At 44.2% G+C, this 19,244-nt stretch overlaps 1 protein-coding gene across 4 annotated transcripts in view; it reads left to right on the top strand.

Annotated features, from left to right (window-relative positions):
* Positions 1-10,603: 10,603 nt before the first annotated feature.
* Positions 10,604-19,244, top strand: part of MYOM1 (myomesin 1) — a 155,930-nt gene continuing 147,289 nt past the window's right edge. For all 4 annotated transcript variants that reach the window (XM_044294764.1, XM_044294762.1, XM_044294767.1 and 1 more), the window contains exon 1: positions 10,604-10,750. The gene's annotated coding sequence lies outside the window, so the exon portion shown is untranslated. The remainder of the gene's footprint in view (positions 10,751-19,244) is intronic.

The following is a 19,244-nucleotide window of genomic DNA, read 5'->3' as shown; positions in this document are numbered from 1 at the left end:
GTGCGTCAAATTGGCTAGTCCCAGAGCTGCAACGAGATTTCGCCCATTATCACACACCACCAGGCCGGGCTTGAGGCTCACCGGCAGCAACCACTCGTCGGTCTGTTGTTCTATACCCCGCCACAACTCCTGTGCGGTGTGGGGCCTGTCCCCCAAACATATGAGTTTCAGAATGGCCTGCTGACGTTTACCCCGGGCTGTGCTGAAGTTGGTGGTGAAGGTGTGTGGCTGACTGGATGAGCAGGTGGAAGAAGAGGAGGAGGAAGCCGAGAAGGAGGAGGTGGCAACAGGAGGCAAAGAATGTTGCCCTGCGATCCTTGGCGGCGGAAGGACGTGCGCCAAACAGCTCTCCGCCTGGGGCCCAGCTGCCACTACATTTACCCAGTGTGCAGTTAGGGAGATATAGCGTCCCTGGCCGTGCTTACTGGTCCACGTATCTGTGGTTAGGTGGACCTTGCCACAGATGGCGTTGCGCAGTGCACACTTGATTTTATCGGATACTTGGTTGTGCAGGGAAGGCACGGCTCTCTTGGAGAAGTAGTGCCGGCTGGGAACAACATACTGTGGGACAGCAAGCGACATGAGCTGTTTGAAGCTGTCTGTGTCCACCAGCCTAAATGACAGCATTTCATAGGCCAGTAGTTTAGAAATGCTGGCATTCAGGGCCAGGGATCGAGGGTGGCTAGGTGGGAATTTACGCTTTCTATCAAATGTTTGTGAGATGGAGAGCTGAACGCTGGCGTGTGACATGGTTGAGACGCTTGGTGACGGAGGTGGTGGTGGTGGTGTTGGTGGTACATCCCCTGTTTGCTGGGCGGCAGGTGCCAACGTTCCTCCAGAGGCGGAGGAAGAGGCCGAGGCGGCAGCAGCAGAATAGGCCGAGGCGGCAGCAGCAGAAGAGGTAGCAGGGGGAGCCTGAGTGACTTCCTTGGTTTTAAGGTGTTTACTCCACTGCAGTTCATGCTTTGCATGCAGGTGCCTGGTCATGCAGGTTGTGCTCAGGTTCAGAACGTTAATGCCTCGCTTCAGGCTCTGATGGCACAGCGTGCAAACCACTCGGGTCTTGTCGTCAGCACATTGTTTGAAGAAGTGCCATGCCAGGGAACTCCTTGAAGCTGCCTTTGGGGTGCTCGGTCCCAGATGGCGGCGGTCAGTAGCAGGCGGAGTCTCTTGGCGGCGGGTGTTCTGCTTTTGCCCACTGCTCCCTCTTTTGCTACGCTGTTGGCTCGGTCTCACCACTGCCTCTTCCTCCGAACTGTGAAAGTCAGTGGCACGACCTTCATTCCATGTGGGGTCTAGGACCTCATCGTCCCCTGCATCGTCTTCCACCCAGTCTTGATCCCTGACCTCCTGTTCAGTCTGCACACTGCAGAAAGACGCAGCAGTTGGCACCTGTGTTTCGTCATCATCAGAGACATGCTGAGGTGGTATTCCCATGTCCTCATCATCAGGAAACATAAGTGGTTGTGCGTCAGTGCATTCTATGTCTTTCACCGCTGGGGAAGGGCTAGGTGGATGCCCTTGGGAAACCCTGCCAGCGGAGTCTTCAAACAGCATAAGAGACTGCTGCATAACTTGAGGCTGAGACAGTTTCCCTGGTATGCATGGGGGTGATGTGACAGACTGATGGGGTTGGTTTTCAGGCGCCATCTGTGCGCTTTCTGCAGAAGACTGGGTGGGAGATAATGTGAACGTGCTGGATCCACTGTCGGCCACCCAATTGACTAATGCCTGTACCTGCTCAGGCCTTACCATCCTTAGAACGGCATTGGGCCCCACCATATATCGCTGTAAATTCTGGCGGCTACTGGGACCTGAGGTAGTTGGTACACTAGGACGTGTGGATGTGGCAGAACGGCCACGTCCTCTCCCAGCACCAGAGGGTCCACTAACACCACCACGACCATGTCCACGTCCGCGTCCCTTACTAGATGTTTTTCTCATTGTTATGGTTCACCACAACAACAAATATATTATTTGGCCCAATGTATTGTATTCAAATTCAGCGGGATATAAATTTGAGGCCTAGTATTTAGGCGCTGGGTGACCGGTATGGATTTAGTGACAGAATTAGACTTGGAAATGCACAGAAGCGTGTGTGTGAAGTTATTCTGAATGACCCTATGTGCACCTTCAATATGATCTACCCTTTTAGGGATAGATTTCAAATAGCTCTGATATAGCAGAAACGACTAAATTATGAAATTGCTAAATTGGGAATTGTATTTCAACCCAGAACAAAAAATGTGCTTTGACGGACACTAAATAACTTTCCCAGCCACAACAGGACAGCGGTAACGAGAGATTTAGCGGGATATAAATTTGAGGCCTAGTATTTAGGCGCTGGGTGACAGGTATGGGTTTAGTGACAGAATTAGATTTGGAAATGCACAGTAGCGGGTGTGTGAAGTTATTCTGAATGACCCTATGTGCACCTTGAATATTATATACCCTTTTAGGGATAGATTTCAAATAGCTCTGATATAGCAGAAACCACTAAATTATGAAATTGCTAAATTGGGAATTGTATTTCAACCCAGAACAAGAAATGTGCTTGAACGGACACTAAATAACTCGCCCAGCTACAGCACTAGGGACAGATTTAGCTGGATATAAATTTGAGGCCTAGTATTTAGGCGCTGGGTGACAGGTATGGATTTAGTGACAGAATTAGACTTGGAAATAGCACAGTAGCGGTGTGTGTGAAGTTATTCTGAATGACCCTATGTGCACCTTGAATATTATATACCCTTTTAGGGATAGATTTCAAATAGCTCTGATATAGCAGAAACCACTAAATTATGAAATTGCTAAATTGGGAATTGTATTTCAACCCAGAACAAGAAATGTGCTTGAACGGACACTAAATAACTCGCCCAGCTACAGCACTAAGGACAGATTTAGCGGGATATAAATTTGAGGCCTAGTATTTAGGCGCTGGGTGACAGGTATGGGTTTAGTGCCAGAATTAGACTTGGAAATACACAGTAGCGGGTGTGTGTGAAGTTATTCTGAATGACCCAATGTGCACCTTGAATATTATATACCCTTTTAGGGATAGATTTCAAATAGCTCTGATATAGCAGAAACCACTAAATTATGAAATTGCTAAATTGGGAATTGTATTTCAACCCAGAACAAGAAATGTGCTTGAACGGACACTAAATAACTCGCCCAGCTACAGCACTAAGGACAGATTTAGCGGGATATAAATTTGAGGCCTAGTATTTAGGCGCTGGGTGACAGGTATGGGTTTAGTGACAGAATTAGACTTGGAAATACACAGTAGCGGGTGTGTGTGAAGTTATTCTGAATGACCCAATGTGCACCTTGAATATTATATACCCTTTTAGGGATAGATTTCAAATAGCTCTGATATAGCAGAAACCACTAAATTATGAAATTGCTAAATTGGGAATTGTACTTCAACCCAGAACAAAAAATGTGCTTTGACGGACACTAAATATCTTTCCCAGCAACAACAGTACAGCGGTAACGAGAGATTTAGCAGGATATAAATTTGAGGCCTAGTATTTAGGCGCTGGGTGACAGGTATGGGTTTAGTGACAGAATTAGACTTGGAAATACACAGTAGCGGGTGTGTGTGAAGTTATTCTGAATGACCCAATGTGCACCTTGAATATTATATACCCTTTTAGGGATAGATTTCAAATAGCTCTGATATAGCAGAAACCACTAAATTATGAAATTGCTAAATTGGGAATTGTACTTCAACCCAGAACAAAAAATGTGCTTTGACGGACACTAAATAACTTTCCCAGCTACAACAGGACAGCGGTAACGAGAGATTTAGCGGGATATAAATTTGAGGCCTAGTATTTAGGCGCTGGGTGACAGGTATGGGTTTAGTGACAGAATTAGACTTGGAAATACACAGTAGCGGGTGTGTGTGAAGTTATTCTGAATGACCCTATGTGCACCTTCAATATGATATACCCTTTTAGGGATAGATTTCAAATAGCTCTGATATAGCAGAAACCACTAAATTATGAAATTGCTAAATTGGGAATTGTATTTCAACCCAGAACAAAAAATGTGCTTTGACGGACACTAAATAACTTTCCCAGCTACAACAGGACAGCGGTAACGAGAGATTTAGCAGGATATAAATTTGAGGCCTAGTATTTAGGCGCTGGGTGACAGGTATGGGTTTAGTGACAGAATTAGACTTGAAAATACACAGTAGCGGGTGTGTGTGAAGTTATTCTGAATGACCCAATGTGCACCTTGAATATTATATACCCTTTTAGGGATAGATTTCAAATAGCTCTGATATAGCAGAAACCACTAAATTATGAAATTGCTAAATTGGGAATTGTACTTCAACCCAGAACAAAAAATGTGCTTTGACGGACACTAAATAACTTTCCCAGCTACAACAGGACAGCGGTAACGAGAGATTTAGCAGGATATAAATTTGAGGCCTAGTATTTAGGCGCTGGGTGACAGGTATGGGTTTAGTGACAGAATTAGACTTGAAATACACAGTAGCGGGTGTGTGTGAAGTTATTCTGAATGACCCAATGTGCACCTTGAATATTATATACCCTTTTAGGGATAGATTTCAAATAGCTCTGATATAGCAGAAACCACTAAATTATGAAATTGCTAAATTGGGAATTGTACTTCAACCCAGAACAAAAAATGTGCTTTGACGGACACTAAATAACTTTCCCAGCTACAACAGGACAGCGGTAACGAGAGATTTAGCGGGATATAAATTTGAGGCCTAGTATTTAGGCGCTGGGTGACCGGTATGGATTTAGTGACAGAATTAGACTGGGATATGGCCAAAAAATAACCACACTATTGCTGGTTAAATGCACTTGGTGACGGGCGCAGCTTGCCCCTGATGTAGTATATGGCCAAAAAATGAACAGACTATTGCTGGTTAAATGCACTTGGTGTCACAGCTTGACCAACCACACTACTGAGGGTTAAATGCACTTGGTGACGGGCGCAGCTTGCCCCTGATGTAGTATATGGCCAAAAAATGAACAGACTATTGCTGGTTAAATGCACTTGGTGACGGGCGCAGCTTGCCCCTGATTTAGTATATGGCCAAAAAATGAACAGACTATTGCTGGTTAAATGCACTTGGTGTGATAGCTTGACCAACCACACTACTGAGGGTTAAATGCACTTGGTGACGGGCGCAGCTTGCCCCTGATGTAGTATATGGCCAAAAAATGAACAGACTATTGCTGGTTAAATGCACTTGGTGACGGGCGCAGCTTGCCCCTGATTTAGTATATGGCCAAAAAATGAACAGACTATTGCTGGTTAAATGCACTTGGTGTGATAGCTTGACCAACCACACTACTGAGGGTTAAATGCACTTGGTGTGATAGCTTGACCAACCACACTACTGAGGGTTAAATGCACTTGGTGACGGGCGCAGCTTGCCCCTGATGTAGTATATGGCCAAAAAATGAACAGACTATTGCTGGTTAAATGCACTTGGTGACGGGCGCAGCTTGCCCCTGATTTAGTATATGGCCAAAAAATGAACAGACTATTGCTGGTTAAATGCACTTGGTGTGATAGCTTGACCAACCACACTACTGAGGGTTAAATGCACTTGGTGACGGGCGCAGCTTGCCCCTGATGTAGTATATGGCCAAAAAATAAACAGACTATTGCTGGTTAAATGCACTTGGTGTGACAGCTTCACCCTGATGTAGGCTTTAGCCAAAAAACAAACGCACCATTGAGGGTTAAATGCACTTGGTGACAGGCGCAGCTTGCCCCTGATGTAGTATATGGCCAAAAAATAAACAGACTATTGCTGGTTAAATGCACTTGGTGTGACAGCTTCACCCTGATGTAGGCTTTAGCCAAAAAACAACCACACCATTGAGGGTTAAATGCACTTGGTCGCAGCTTGTGCTGGCGCACCACAAGACACAAAATGGCCGCCGATCACCCCAGAAAAATGTGACTGACAAACGGTCTGGGCAGCCTAAAAACAGTGAGCAATTGAGGATCAGCAGCTCAATGATCCACAGCTGCAGATCGATCAGTTAATCAAGTCCTTTGGAGGAGTTAATCTGCCTAATCTCGCCCTACTGTCGCAGCCGCAACCTCTCCCTACGCTAATCAGAGCAGAGTGACGGGCGGCGCTATGTGACTCCAGCTTAAATAGAGGCTGGGTCACATGGTGCTCTGGCCAATCACAGCCATGCCAATAGTAGGCATGGCTGTGATGGCCTCTTGGGGCAAGTAGTATGACGCTTGTTGATTGGCTGCTTTGCAGCCTTTCAAAAAGCGCCAAGAAAGCGTCACAAAAGCGCGAAGAAAGCGACGAACACCGAACCCGAACCCGGACTTTTACGAAAATGTCCGGGTTCGGGTCCGTGTCACGGACACCCCAAAATTCGGTACGAACCCGAACTATACAGTTCGAGTTCGCTCATCCCTAATTATGAGAAATCTATAACTTCATGGATCTGTGTCTTGTTTTCTTAAGTGTGTAACTTTATCTATATTAAAGGGGTTTTCCCATTACAGACAATGGGGGCATATCGCTCGGATATGCCCCCATTGTCTGATAGGTGCGGGGAAATGAACGGAGGGCGCACTGCGCATGCGCAGCCACCCTCCATTCATTTCTGTGGGACCACCGAAAATAGTCGAGCTCTGGCTGGGCTATTTCGGTCTGCTCCAAAGAAATGAATGGGAGCAGGGGCCACGCGTGCACGGTGCGCTCCCATTCAGTTCTATGGGAGCAGCGCTTGGTGGTGGACGGACCCCGCTCCGTTCTCGTTGTAGGTGCAGGTCCCAGAGGTGGGACCCGCACCTATCAGACAATGGGGGCATATCCTAGCGATATGCCCCCATTGTCTGTGATAGGAATACCCCTTTAAGTCTGCTATATTCTTTGATAAATGCTATCAGCCAACTGGAGTATTATTTTTTTGTGCCATGGGTGAAAAGTACAGGTCTGTGCCCTTAATAAGACCAGCAAAATATAGTGATAGGTGTGCTTTAAAATACCTGCCATCTATTAGGGCATACATACTAATAGGCAGTAAGAGCAATAGTAAAGAATGACAACTGGTAGGCAGTTAGATCAGGATGGGGGTGGGGATTTGTTCTTTATAGTCTGTGAAAAGCTGGGTGACAAAACCTTATGACATTGATTTATGAAATCCAGCATCTGTTTAGTCAAGATAAGTTAGAAAAAGAACTGAATATTAAAAGACTTCACACAAGATGACAGAGATTGCTCCAGGTCAATCCTTATTTGTAAAATATTTTTTTTTCAGCATCACACAACATTCACATTTTTGTGGATTTTTGTCATGTGAAGTTTAATCTTAAAGGGAACATGTCACCATGAAAATGCAGTGTATACTGCAGGCAGCATGTTATAGAGCAAGAGATGCTGAGCAGATCGATATACACTACTCACAAAAAGTTAGGGATATTTGGCTTTCGCTTGAAATTTATGGAAAAAGTAAAAAGTTCACGCTACAGTGATATTATATCATGAAAGTAGGGCATTTAAGTAGAAACATGCAATGGTGATTTCCTCATCTCAAACTATTTATTGAAACAAAACCCAACAACAGTAGTGGGTATGCCCCACAAAAAATGTCAATGTCTCAATAACTTGTCATGTGGCCTTGAGCATCAATTACAGCTTGACAACGACGTCTCATGCTGTTCACAAGCCAACTTATTGTCTGCTGAGGCTTGGCATCTCACTCTTCTTGAAGGATGGCCCTCAGGTCATTGAGTTTCTGTGGTACAGAGTTACGAGCCTCTACACGGTGACTCAGCTGATCCCATATGTTTTCAATGAGATTCAGGTCTGGAGAAAGTGCAGGCCACTCCATTTGAGGTGCCCCAGTCACCATCAGCCGTTCCTTATTGATGCAACCTCGACGAGCTGGTGAATTGTCATCCATGAAGATGAAATTAGGCCCGTGTTGTTCATGCAGAGGCACAATGACTGGATTAATGATGTTATTTAAGTAGTATGGGCTTGTCACTGTACCATTCACAAAGTGTAGGGCAATTCTGTATTGACTCGACACACCTGCCCACACTGTAACACCACCATTACCACCAAAGGCTCGTCTAGTGACAACAGTGGCTGATGCATAGCGCTCTCCTTGATGTCATTTCTGCTCAGCGTGAATCCACTTTTTATCAGTGAACAGCACTGAGGCCCACTGGTACCTTCTCCAGCGTAGGTGCTCCCTGGCCCATGCAAGACGAAGATACCTGTGTCTAGCGGTGTGGTCATGTACCCTTTCAGGTCATCTAACATACAGACCACGCTGATGTAAATGGTTTCGAAAGGCCTGGCATGACACTTGGGTGCCTCTCACCTCCTTTAAACGTGCCTGGAGTTGTGTGGCATTCATCATCCGGTTCCACAGAGCATTGTTCACAATGAAGAGGTCATCAGTGTGGGATGTGGCCAAAGGATGTCCACTTCTATGCCTTTCTGTGACTCTTCCAGTTTCTCTGTATCTCTGTTACAACCTGCTGATGCCACTCTGTGACACTCTAAACTCAGTGGCCACTTCCATCTGAGAACATTCTGCTTGAAACCTCGCAATGGCGAGGTACTGTCGATCAATTATTAGGTGTCGTCTTGGTCTCATGATGTCAAAATGTGAACAGCATGATGAGAAGGACTGTTTAAATACCAATTCTAATTGAACCAGGAAATTTATTAGGCGATCCATGGATCGAACACCTGTTGGGAATTTTGCCGTTAAGCTCCTTGGAAGTTGTGCAAAATGTACTGAAAAATTGAACAGTTATACATGTGCATTCAAAAGTTTAGAGAAGGTCACATTAAGTTCACCTGTAAAGGTTAGAGTGTATTTTAGGTTCATCCTGAAATTTCACCCACAAGCCAAATATCCCTAAGTTTCTGTGACTAGTGTATAGTTTTGTGGGAAAGGGTTTAATAAAACTTTCTCATTCTGGGCTTTGAAATCAAGGAGGGGATCCTATCAGTGATTGACAGCTATCTCTGTATACACAGTGTGACACGGTGAGGTGTTGTGTCTGGCAAGGCAGGTATTTTCCTCCCAGCATGTGCGGCTGGGCTGGTTTCCAGCTAGGTGAGGTCAAATACCGGACCGGAGTTTAAATGCCAGTCCGGGTTTTGGCAGCACCTGGCTGTCCTTAAATAGGCAGATGGGCTCAGCAGAGAAGTCTCTGTTTTGGGGATCTGAGGCTTTGTGCCGTGCTGGAGGAAACAGGCCCCCTAAAGCCTGCTGTGGACTACTGCAGGCAGAACTGCCAGCAAGGTGACTTATAGTATATAAACTTTCCATTGTGTGTGAATTAACACCAAGACTGCAAAGTTACATGCTGTTTTGTGCAATTGCCTCAAGTGTGAATAAACACTGATGTTTTGAGTTAAGAACTTGTATTGCCTCTGTACTGCACCCGCTTACCCTATCTACCAGAGCGAAACCCCACAACAGTCATAGCGGAAAGACCGTCACTGATAGGACCGTCTCCTTGACTTCAAAGTCGAGAATGAGCAAAGCTTTGGGGGAGATTTATCAAACTGGTGTAAAGTAGAACTGGCTTAGTTGCCCATAGCAACCAATCAGATTCCATTTTTCATTTTCCAAAGGAGCTCTAAAAATGAAAGGGGGAATCTGATTGGTTGATATGGGCAACTAAGCCAGTTCTTCTTTACACCAGTTTAATAAATCTCTCCCTGTACATCAATTTGCTCAGCTCCTTCTGCTCTAGAGCATTCTGCCTGCAGCTCAAATACCACGTTCAATGTGACTGATTCCCTTTAAGTGTCTCAAATCTGTATATTCCTACCATGAGTACAGCTGGGTGGAAATACGTGACCTTCAGTACAAGCTATGGACTGCTGGAGAAGAGTTTTTCTCATGCAGGCTCACTATTTTCAGATGTGTGGCCTACATACCAGTTCCCAGTGCATTGAGGTTATTACAGAGGCAATCATTGTGAGAAGTGTAAGGGCTCATGCACACAACTGTATATATTTTGTGGTCTTCAAAAAATAGATCCGCAAAAAATACGGATGACGTCCGTGTGTGTATTCCGTACAGAACAGCTGGCCCCTAATAGAACAGTACTATCCTTGTCCGTAATGCAGACAATAATAGGACATGTTCTATTTTTTTGCGGAACGGAAATACGGACATACGGAAACGGAATGCACATGTAGTACCTTCCGTTTTTTGGGCGGACCCATTGAAATGAATGGTTCTGCATACTGTCCGCAAAAAAAAAACGGAACGGAGACGGAAAGAAAATACGTTTGTGGGCATAAGCCCTCACAATCATTTCCATATACAGTGTACCAATCAAGTACAATATCCCTGGCACATGGACCCTTACAGCACAGTAAAGAGCCAGCTATCCAGTAACCTATATTTCTAATGCAGTTCCACACGTGCCCTCATATTGATTGTGAATGAAGCATTAATGGTTAAACTCTAGCGTCCTGTATGAGGGTGTAAGTGGCTATGAAGAGATAGCAGCCTGTTTCTTTCGCTCTCCCTCCCCATGCTGCTATATTTATCATGACATGTGGCCATAAATGGCTCGGACTGGGGCTCTGACATTCCACTGACACCAGGCATCATTTTTGCCCTGGACTCCAATGTCCAGTTCCTAGGACTGGTCTCTTCAATCTCATTGTTGGATTCTGGATTTTCCCCTTTTTCTTCATAGATTTCCTAGACATTCTGAGAGTACTTCCTGCACTGAGGTAAGTGTGAACCTTTAAATATGACACACTTGTCTCACATGGCCAAAATAATTACCTCTAATGGCTGCGAGGATCTACAGTGAACACACTGAGCCTCGCTGCTGATAGAGTGTACCCCTTAACCCGGGACACTGAGGTCCATCTGAAGCTTACAGAATGAGCTCATCCTTACTAAATATCATTAACCATTAACGTTCTCTGTGCCAAGCTTCATTGTACGACTTTACTAACTGTGTACGGTGTGCTCGTGTGAGTACTGTGTGGTTTGAGGCTATTGGTCACTAAAAATGAGTTACTCTTCTGTTCATACTGAAGGTTTCTATGTCGTATTTTTGTACTTGTCTTATTGTTCCACGCATTATTTTACTGATTGCTTTTAGATTACAAATATTTGATCGAATATATTAATTATATCATGGAGAATCAAAAATACAAAGCTGGGGTCCTCAGCTCGTCTATTAAATATAGTGAATTGTAATAAACAAGATTGGTTTATATAATTTTGATTTGGTAAAATCGAATGGCTTTCTTAATAGATTACAAAGGTTGTAAAATATCTGCTTTTGAATACAAAGATATGGTTTTGAATAGAGGAAGTTGCATTGCTTCCATAGCCTGGGCAGAGATATGAAGCCGAGGATATTCCTGGTGGATGAATGTGTGATATTATTGGATATGAGGATATTATGTAGCACATGTATTCAGTAACATGGTGCCTTTTCAGCCAGGAATGTTCACTATTTAACTTAGATAGCACCGTCCCCTATTAGACCTCACGATTTTTAGGCCAATTATTGTGAATGAGCAATCAGCTTGGGCCCCTGTAATCAGGCAGCCAATAAAGAAACAAATGTTTGTTTGTTTTTTGGCCGACGGGCATCATTATCAGGAGGAAAGATGCACAATTATCGGCAGGACATTCCTCTGTCTAATTAACATAATTGAAAGAGGAAGTAATGACCGCAGTAGCAGAACCTGTGCCGATGGATGTGGTATCATCCATCAGTGCTCGCTAGGGTGGCCAGACGTCCAGTTTTCAGGCTCAGGGCCTGGACGGACACAGGGATGTCCACCTTTTCAGTAGCTCACGCTCAGACAGCAGCACTGACTGAGGCTTCCCTCACCCCCAGTCAGTCACTAGAGCTCGCAGTCATGGCTCCCTGTGGCTGACTGAGGGGGAGAGAAGCACCCCGGTGGCCCCCAGCTTACCTTCCATTCAGAAAGTTCTTCCCTCTCCTCCCCCCGTTTTTTCCCCAGCTGGCGATGGGGGCGTGGCTTCACTGAGCCGGGGACTGTTGTTTATCCGTTTGGGGGCGTGGCCGGTGAGTTCCGGCTTTCTTGGGGTGAAGCCAGTGGCCACCCTAGTGCTCGCACCAGGGGCGTGGCTTTAGTGGAAGCAGGGAAAGCGGGTGCTATGGGGCCCAAACTCAGAAGAGGCCCTCCAGGGAGGAGGACTGAAAGTTTTTTTGGTTAGGGCCCCTGCAACAGCATTATACAATGACATTATATACAGTGACAGTATATACAGCGACATATGGTGTATACGTGTAGGAAACGGATGGATCGGCTGCCTGGCCCAGTCTGAGAGATCTTGACAAGCTGCAGGAGTGAGGGTTGCATGGGAGGAGGGAGCTACTGGGGGGAGAGGTTGTTCTTCAAAAATTTGCCTTGTGGCCAGTCAGTTCTAGTTATTCCATTGGCTTTCTCTCGTCTGAACGTCGGCCAGTGTAATACACTCCTAAGTGTGCTGATTTATGCGAGCACTACGTACAGGTATTCTGTATCTACTGTGCACAATCTGCAGGTACAGTGTCAATTGTTCATTCATTGCAGCCTTTTCACTAAGGTTAATCCATGTCCATATGTCCCCTAAAAAGAGTTACCCAGTAAAGTACTCAGAGCAGATGAGTGGCCTTACACAGCTTTTATATCTTTCACTAAGGGTTGGAATAGCTGGACCTGCAGCTGTTTGCCAGATGGCATATATACCAGATGGGGTTGCCCATTTGTGAAAACCCCATTAAATACACAAGTTCCTTATACCAAAACAGATGTCATGAGAGGGTAGACCCTGCCAGACCTAAGTTGTCCATTTGTCCATACACCAAACCAAACATTTCCTGTAATCCCCTATAAACAGTACATGCATGCTTGGAGTTAACATGGACCATCTATTTTTTCCCTAACAAAAAGAATATGGAGGCTTTGGGGCTGCCCACCAATACATCAAGTGGATGATGGACCAAAATTGTAAGAATCCACCAGCATTTATCTAATGTGTGCGGACGGGTAATTTAATGTTTAGAGCTTTTAAAGTTATTGGGTTGAGTTCATGTCTAATTTAAAACAGTACAAGAAAGATCATAGATGACCGTTTCTCTAGCCCAGTGTTTCCCAACCAGTGTGCCTCCAGCTCTTGCAAAACTACAACTCCCAACATGCCTGCACAGCCCTTGGCTGTGTGGGCATGCTGGGAGTTGTAGTTTTGCAACAGCTGGAGGCACACTGGTTGGGAAACACTGCTCTAGCCATTGCGAGTCAGTGCATCAAGAATCCAGATGTGGTTGACAAGAGACCGCTGCGTGTTACAACTGATACGTGATGTCTTCACTTGTCTTTGGCTAATATAGAAGGAACTCCCCTGAAGTATAATTAATATTCTAAGAATAATAGCCATAATTATTAGTAGTGATGTAATGGACATAAGTCATGCTTAGACATGACAGTTAGATCACAAAATTCACAATGGACTGAAATATATGAAATAACAACAGATAATGGGATTTATCAAACTGGTGTAAAATAGAAATGGCTTAGTTGCCTATGGCAACCAATCAGATTCCACCTTTGATTTTCCGAGGGAGCTATGAAAAATGAAAGGTGGAATATGATTGGTTGCTATGGGCTACTAAGCCAGTTCTACTTTTCACCAGTTTGATAAATCTCCCCCAATGTTTTTATATAGTGGAAAATCAGAAAAAATGAGGTCACAAAGAAACATGTACAAATTCATGGTCCTGCCCATCTAGTCCCTCCTTTTTCTTCCTCCTTGTCATGATCAAAGTCACAAGATAGATAACAGTTTTATAATGAAACTGGACGTCAAGCTTGAAAGGTCCTTAGGGTTGTATATAGAAGCCGTAGTATTTATCAGTCGGGCAAAAGAGGGGATCTGCTGATAAGATATGGCGCGATACGTGGATTACTGGAGAATTGTCTTGGCAAGTCAAACAACTTGGAGAGGAAGAATGTGCAAATAATCAGACCAGGACACAAAAACTAAGCAGTTTGTAATTGACTTCATTCAAACAGTTTCTGTAAAACAGCATGCTACTGTCCATGACTTTGTCCCGTGAACACATTGTCACATGAGCCTAATACCATATAGGCCTATATTATTGATAGATACTTCCATGGTCTGACAAATGGCCTCATCCCCTTAAATGGGTTCTCTGAGACCTTGAAGGGGCCACAGAATCTACATTGTGCTCCAGAGATTGCTGAGCACCGTGACTAAGTGTATACATGTGATCAGCGAGACAACTGTCAAATAACATGCCACAAGGTCTAACTAGATCCAGCACAGCCCTCTTTATGTCAGCAGAGATGTTGCCCGTGAAAATGGGGCAACTATGAAATATGCAGTGTAAAGCAAATATCAGTTTAACTAAAAGGAATAGGAATTTATAGTTACTGTAATAATCTAATAAACTTCCCTCTAGTGGCAGCTGCAAGGAAATGCAGTGCTGTCATGTTAGGAAGAGAGGAGGTTTAGCACTGGCCCTTTCTATCCCCTGCGCAATTGCAGGGTCTTCATTGAAGGTATGCCAATACCTACAAATATGGTATTTTTGCACAAAAATTGGCATACACCAACATTTGTGCCTGCAGGACTTTAAGGGGTCGATTCAATAAACTATTTTTCACCCTAAGGCCTCATGCACACGGACGTTTTTTTTTGCGGTCCGCAAAAACGGTTTCCGTTGTTCCGTGATCCGTGTCTGTTTTTTCTTCCGTGGGTCTTCCTTGATTTTTGGAGGATCCACGGACATAAAAAATGAACAAAAAAATCTAAGTCAAGTTTGCCTTTAAAATTATAGGAAAAAACGGACACGGATCACGGACGCGGATGACAATCTTGTGTGCATCCGTGATTTTTCACGGACCCATTGACTTGAATGGGTCCGTGAACCGTTGTCCGTGAAAAAAATAGGACAGGTCATATTTTTTTCACGGACTGGAAACACGAATCACGGACGCAGATGCCAAACGGTGCATTTTACGATTTTTCCACAGACCCATTGAAAGTCGATGGGTCAGCGGAAAAAAATGGAAAACGGAACAACGGCCGCGGATGCACACAACGGTCGTGTGCATGAGGCCTAAATTGTATTTTCATCAGTTACTCTAGATCCCGTTCCTTGTTTTTCAAATTTACCCCATCTGCAGTTTTCTCTTGCCTCCCATGCTTGAATCCTACTTCCTGGTTTATCATGTCCCTGCTGTCCCATCATGTCCCTGCTGTCCCATCATGTCCCTGCTGTCCCATCATGTCCCTGCTGTCCCATCATGTCTTAGGACAATGAGATGAGTCCTGACATCAGCAGATGATGTGACACTAACCATGCCGCTTGTTCTTACCAATGCGTCCTACATTACAAGGCTCCAATGCAGAACGTAATCAACAGCAACTGAAAATCAAAACAGATTTGCCACAGGGTACAATGGTAGGCTATTCTAACTTTAGAATACGGCAGTTTTGATAATTGGTGGTATTTGGTGAAAGTGATATAGAAGCGATATCTGTTGAGCAGGATACATTTATATTAGTGGCACAACCATGTTTTAGTACTATTAATATATTATACAGTACTATAATCAGACAAGCATACTTGGTTATTGTTTTTTGTTTCAGTGTTTGCTATACTGAATATTGGCCTGGGCTACTTTACGTTGCAGCACAGTTAACCTAATGCAGGTATACAGGGATATTATATAACATCCTTATATTGATCTTCAAAGGTTACATAGTTCCGTTTATTTTCCAAAAATCCTAAAACCAGACATAAGCAGATGGACACCCATTGAGTCGTCTTACCATAAATAGAGTCTGTTGATGAATTAGTTGAATAATAGCAGGTTTTATCTCTGTTCACAAAATGAAATTGAAATTTGTATCGCCAATATGTAGGTGGAATATAATCTACTTCGACCACATACACAATGCAGAAACATGTTTTACTCTCTGAAATGAGGACAGTTTGGGGTGGCAATTATTCATTTATTGTTTCTAATAGCACAGTGCTCTCTGTAAGGTTAAAAACAAAAATATATAAATAGGTTGTCCAATTCTCAGAACCTGTACTTAAAATGGAAAAAAAGACACTCACCTGTTCACCGACACACCATTCCCATACTGTAGCCCTATTCTCGGCCACTTCGGGTCTCCGCTGAACTGGAAGTGGCTTAGTCCCATGACCGCTCCAATCACTGACCTCAGTGGTCATATGTGCTAGAACGGCACGTTACGAGCACGTCAATAACAGGCTTCCGCGGTGATTGCATGTACATAACTTCTCAGCTCAAGCAATCACTATGACATACATGTACATCAAGACGCCTAAGTTATGGTATTCCATGAAGTACATACATGTCATAATGCATAAATGGAGTGTTATAAAATTAGAGCTTAATTACAATGATCCAGTTTCAATGGCTGAGATCAGAGAAACCTGGGATCCTGGCTGTTTGTCCCTTTAGACAAAGCAGTCAGTAGCGACCGTGGAATCTAAGATGTTTCACAGAGGGAGGAGCCTATCTATCAGCTGATAGGCTTCCTGCAATGTAGATGGGTTTCCATGGCAGCCAGGGGCTTAACAAAGGTCTGTCAGTAGGCCTTAGCTTCCTCATGTAAATCAGGTAAAATAAAGTTTAACAAAAAAAAAATATATATTACATAAAAAAAATAACCTGTTTTCCCCCTTTATTAGTTTTAAAAAAACAAGTCCATCTTAGAATACAATAAACAATAAACTTGGTACTAACGAAGTTGTAATGAATAAAGATACATTTTCATTCTTACTTCCTAATACAGTAAAAAAAAAGTGCAAAAATTATGGCAAAATTGCTGTGGTTTTTCACCCCCCAAAAAATCTAAAGGTTAATCAACTGTATGACCCCCAAAATGGTTCTAATAAAAACTCGTTCCACACCAAAGCCCTCATGTGGTTTTATTGAAAAAAAAATGAAGATATGGGTCTTGGTATTCAGCAACACAAAATGATTTTCCCTAAACAATGCAAAAGTACTACAATATAAAAAAAATCACACTTATCTGGTATAACTGTATTCGTGCCAACTCCTAGCATAAAATTGTTTTCACTACGTGGTAAAAAGCAAAAAAAGAATTATCATAAAATAATGTCACAATTGCAGTTTTTTTTGCATTTCCCCACAAATAATAAAAGCTAATTTCTAAGTATGTAACCCCTTGTGCTATTGAAAAATACAACTTTTTTCACAAAAACAGAAGTCATTTTACAGCAGGGGTGTGGAACCTCCGCATGCGGGAGGCACAGGAAGGTGAGAACAGAGCATTGCAAGCTGTACTCACCTTCCCTGGTCTTCTTCCGGCCCCACCCTGTGTCCTGACACGTACAGTGTCAGGAAGTAGGGCACGTAGACGTGATCAGATGACCTGACACTGTGCGCTGTCATGTTACAGTACAGCGCAGCAGGAAGAAGACCAAGGAGGGTAAGTGAATCTGCCAAGAGGCAGCGCCGTCTAGAGCTGGAGAGGTAAGTTTATTTTTAAATTTATTTTAAATGTTTGCTCTGAGGTCTGATTGGGGTTGATCTAAGGGTGAGGAGGTTCTGATGGGGTCTGATATGAGGCTGGTGGGGCTGATCTGAGGCTGAGGGGTCTGATGGGGTCTGATCTGAGGCTGGGGGGGTCTGATCTGAGGCTGGGGGGTCTGATGGGGGCTGATCTGAGGCTGGGGGGGTCTGATCTGAGGCTGGGGGTCTGATAGGGGTCTGATCTGAGGCTGGGGGTTTGACGAGGGTCTGATCTGAGGCTTGGGGGTCTGATGGGGGCTGATCTGAGGCTAGGTAGGGTCTGATTAGGGTCTTATCAGAGGTTGGGAGGTCTGATGGGGGTCTGATCTGAGGATGGAAGCTCTGATGGGGGTGTGATATGAGGCTGGGGTCTGATCTAAGGCTGGGGAGGGTCTGATGAGTCTGATCTGAGGCTGATGTAAGCTGGGGGGTCTGATAGGAGGTTGATTTGAGGCTGGTGGAGGTGGGGGTCAGATCTGAGGCTGAGAAAGGGACAAAGGTAGGGACAGTTGCGAAGAAAGAGGCAAGGACAGTGGCAGGGAGAGTGAAAGCTGGATGAACCCCTCTCTGGACCCCTCTGAGATGAGCTTGGCTGCCATTAATGCCAAATAAAGAACTAAATATATAACATTCTCAACTTAAATATTAGACAGCTATGTGTGGTCAAAATGGCGCCTGTACTATTTGTAATATATAGTGCAGGTGCCATTTTGTGCTGCAGAAATACAGCGCTCTAGATTTTTTTTAATTGAAGCGCAATTTCTGTAACTTACCCCTAAGTCACGTATATGTTTGACCAAATATAGCCGTCAAATTTTTAAGTTGAGAATTTTGTATGGCCCCCGAACGATGTTACAAATATCCAAATGGCCCTTGGCAGCAAAAAGGTTCCCCAATCCTCTGTCTATTGACAGAGAATTAAAAACGTTAAGGCTCTTGGAATGTGACAATAAAAAAACAAAAAATTGCTCTGTCCTTAATGGGGTTGTCTGAGTTTAACATTTTTTAAAGGGAGGGAATGTATTATAATTGTAAAAAAAAAACTATACTCACCATCCCAAACCCCTTAATTACAGTACCTTTCTGATCCTCCCTCCCACTGCAGCCATGATGTCATGTTTTTGGTTGCAGCGATGACGTCTGTATACACACATGATCGAAGCAGCCAATCATATGGCCAGGATTGAGCCCTACTACTGCCCTTAGAATCCATGCAGTAGTGTGCCTATGAATTAGTTACATGTTATGGCAATAAGGGCCAGTATTTGACATATTGCTATTTTTGAAGGGGTTTTCTAGGATTTTGATACTGATGACCTATCCTCTGGTCCCCCCCTGATCAGCTGTTTGAGAAGGCACCGGTGCTCCTGTGAGGACATCAGCCTTCTCGCAGCTCACCAATCACAGAGCTGTATAGCAGCTGTGTTTGGTATTGCGCTCAGCCCCATTTACATCTATGGGGCTGAGCACGATATCAAGCACAGCCACTATCAAATGTATGGCACAGTGCTTGGTAAGCGTTGAGAAGCTGATCGGTGGGGTTCCCAGGTGTTGGAGTCCTGAGGATAGGTCATCAGTATCAAAATCCCGGAAAACCAGGATTACACAGCAGACATCCGCCTGCAGTGTCTGTTATCGGACACAGCTTTGATCATGG

Source organism: Bufo gargarizans, chromosome 5 (assembly GCF_014858855.1).
Source record: "Bufo gargarizans isolate SCDJY-AF-19 chromosome 5, ASM1485885v1, whole genome shotgun sequence".
Classification (NCBI taxonomy): domain Eukaryota; kingdom Metazoa; phylum Chordata; class Amphibia; order Anura; family Bufonidae; genus Bufo; species Bufo gargarizans.
This window is presented reverse-complemented; position numbering and strand designations above follow the sequence as displayed.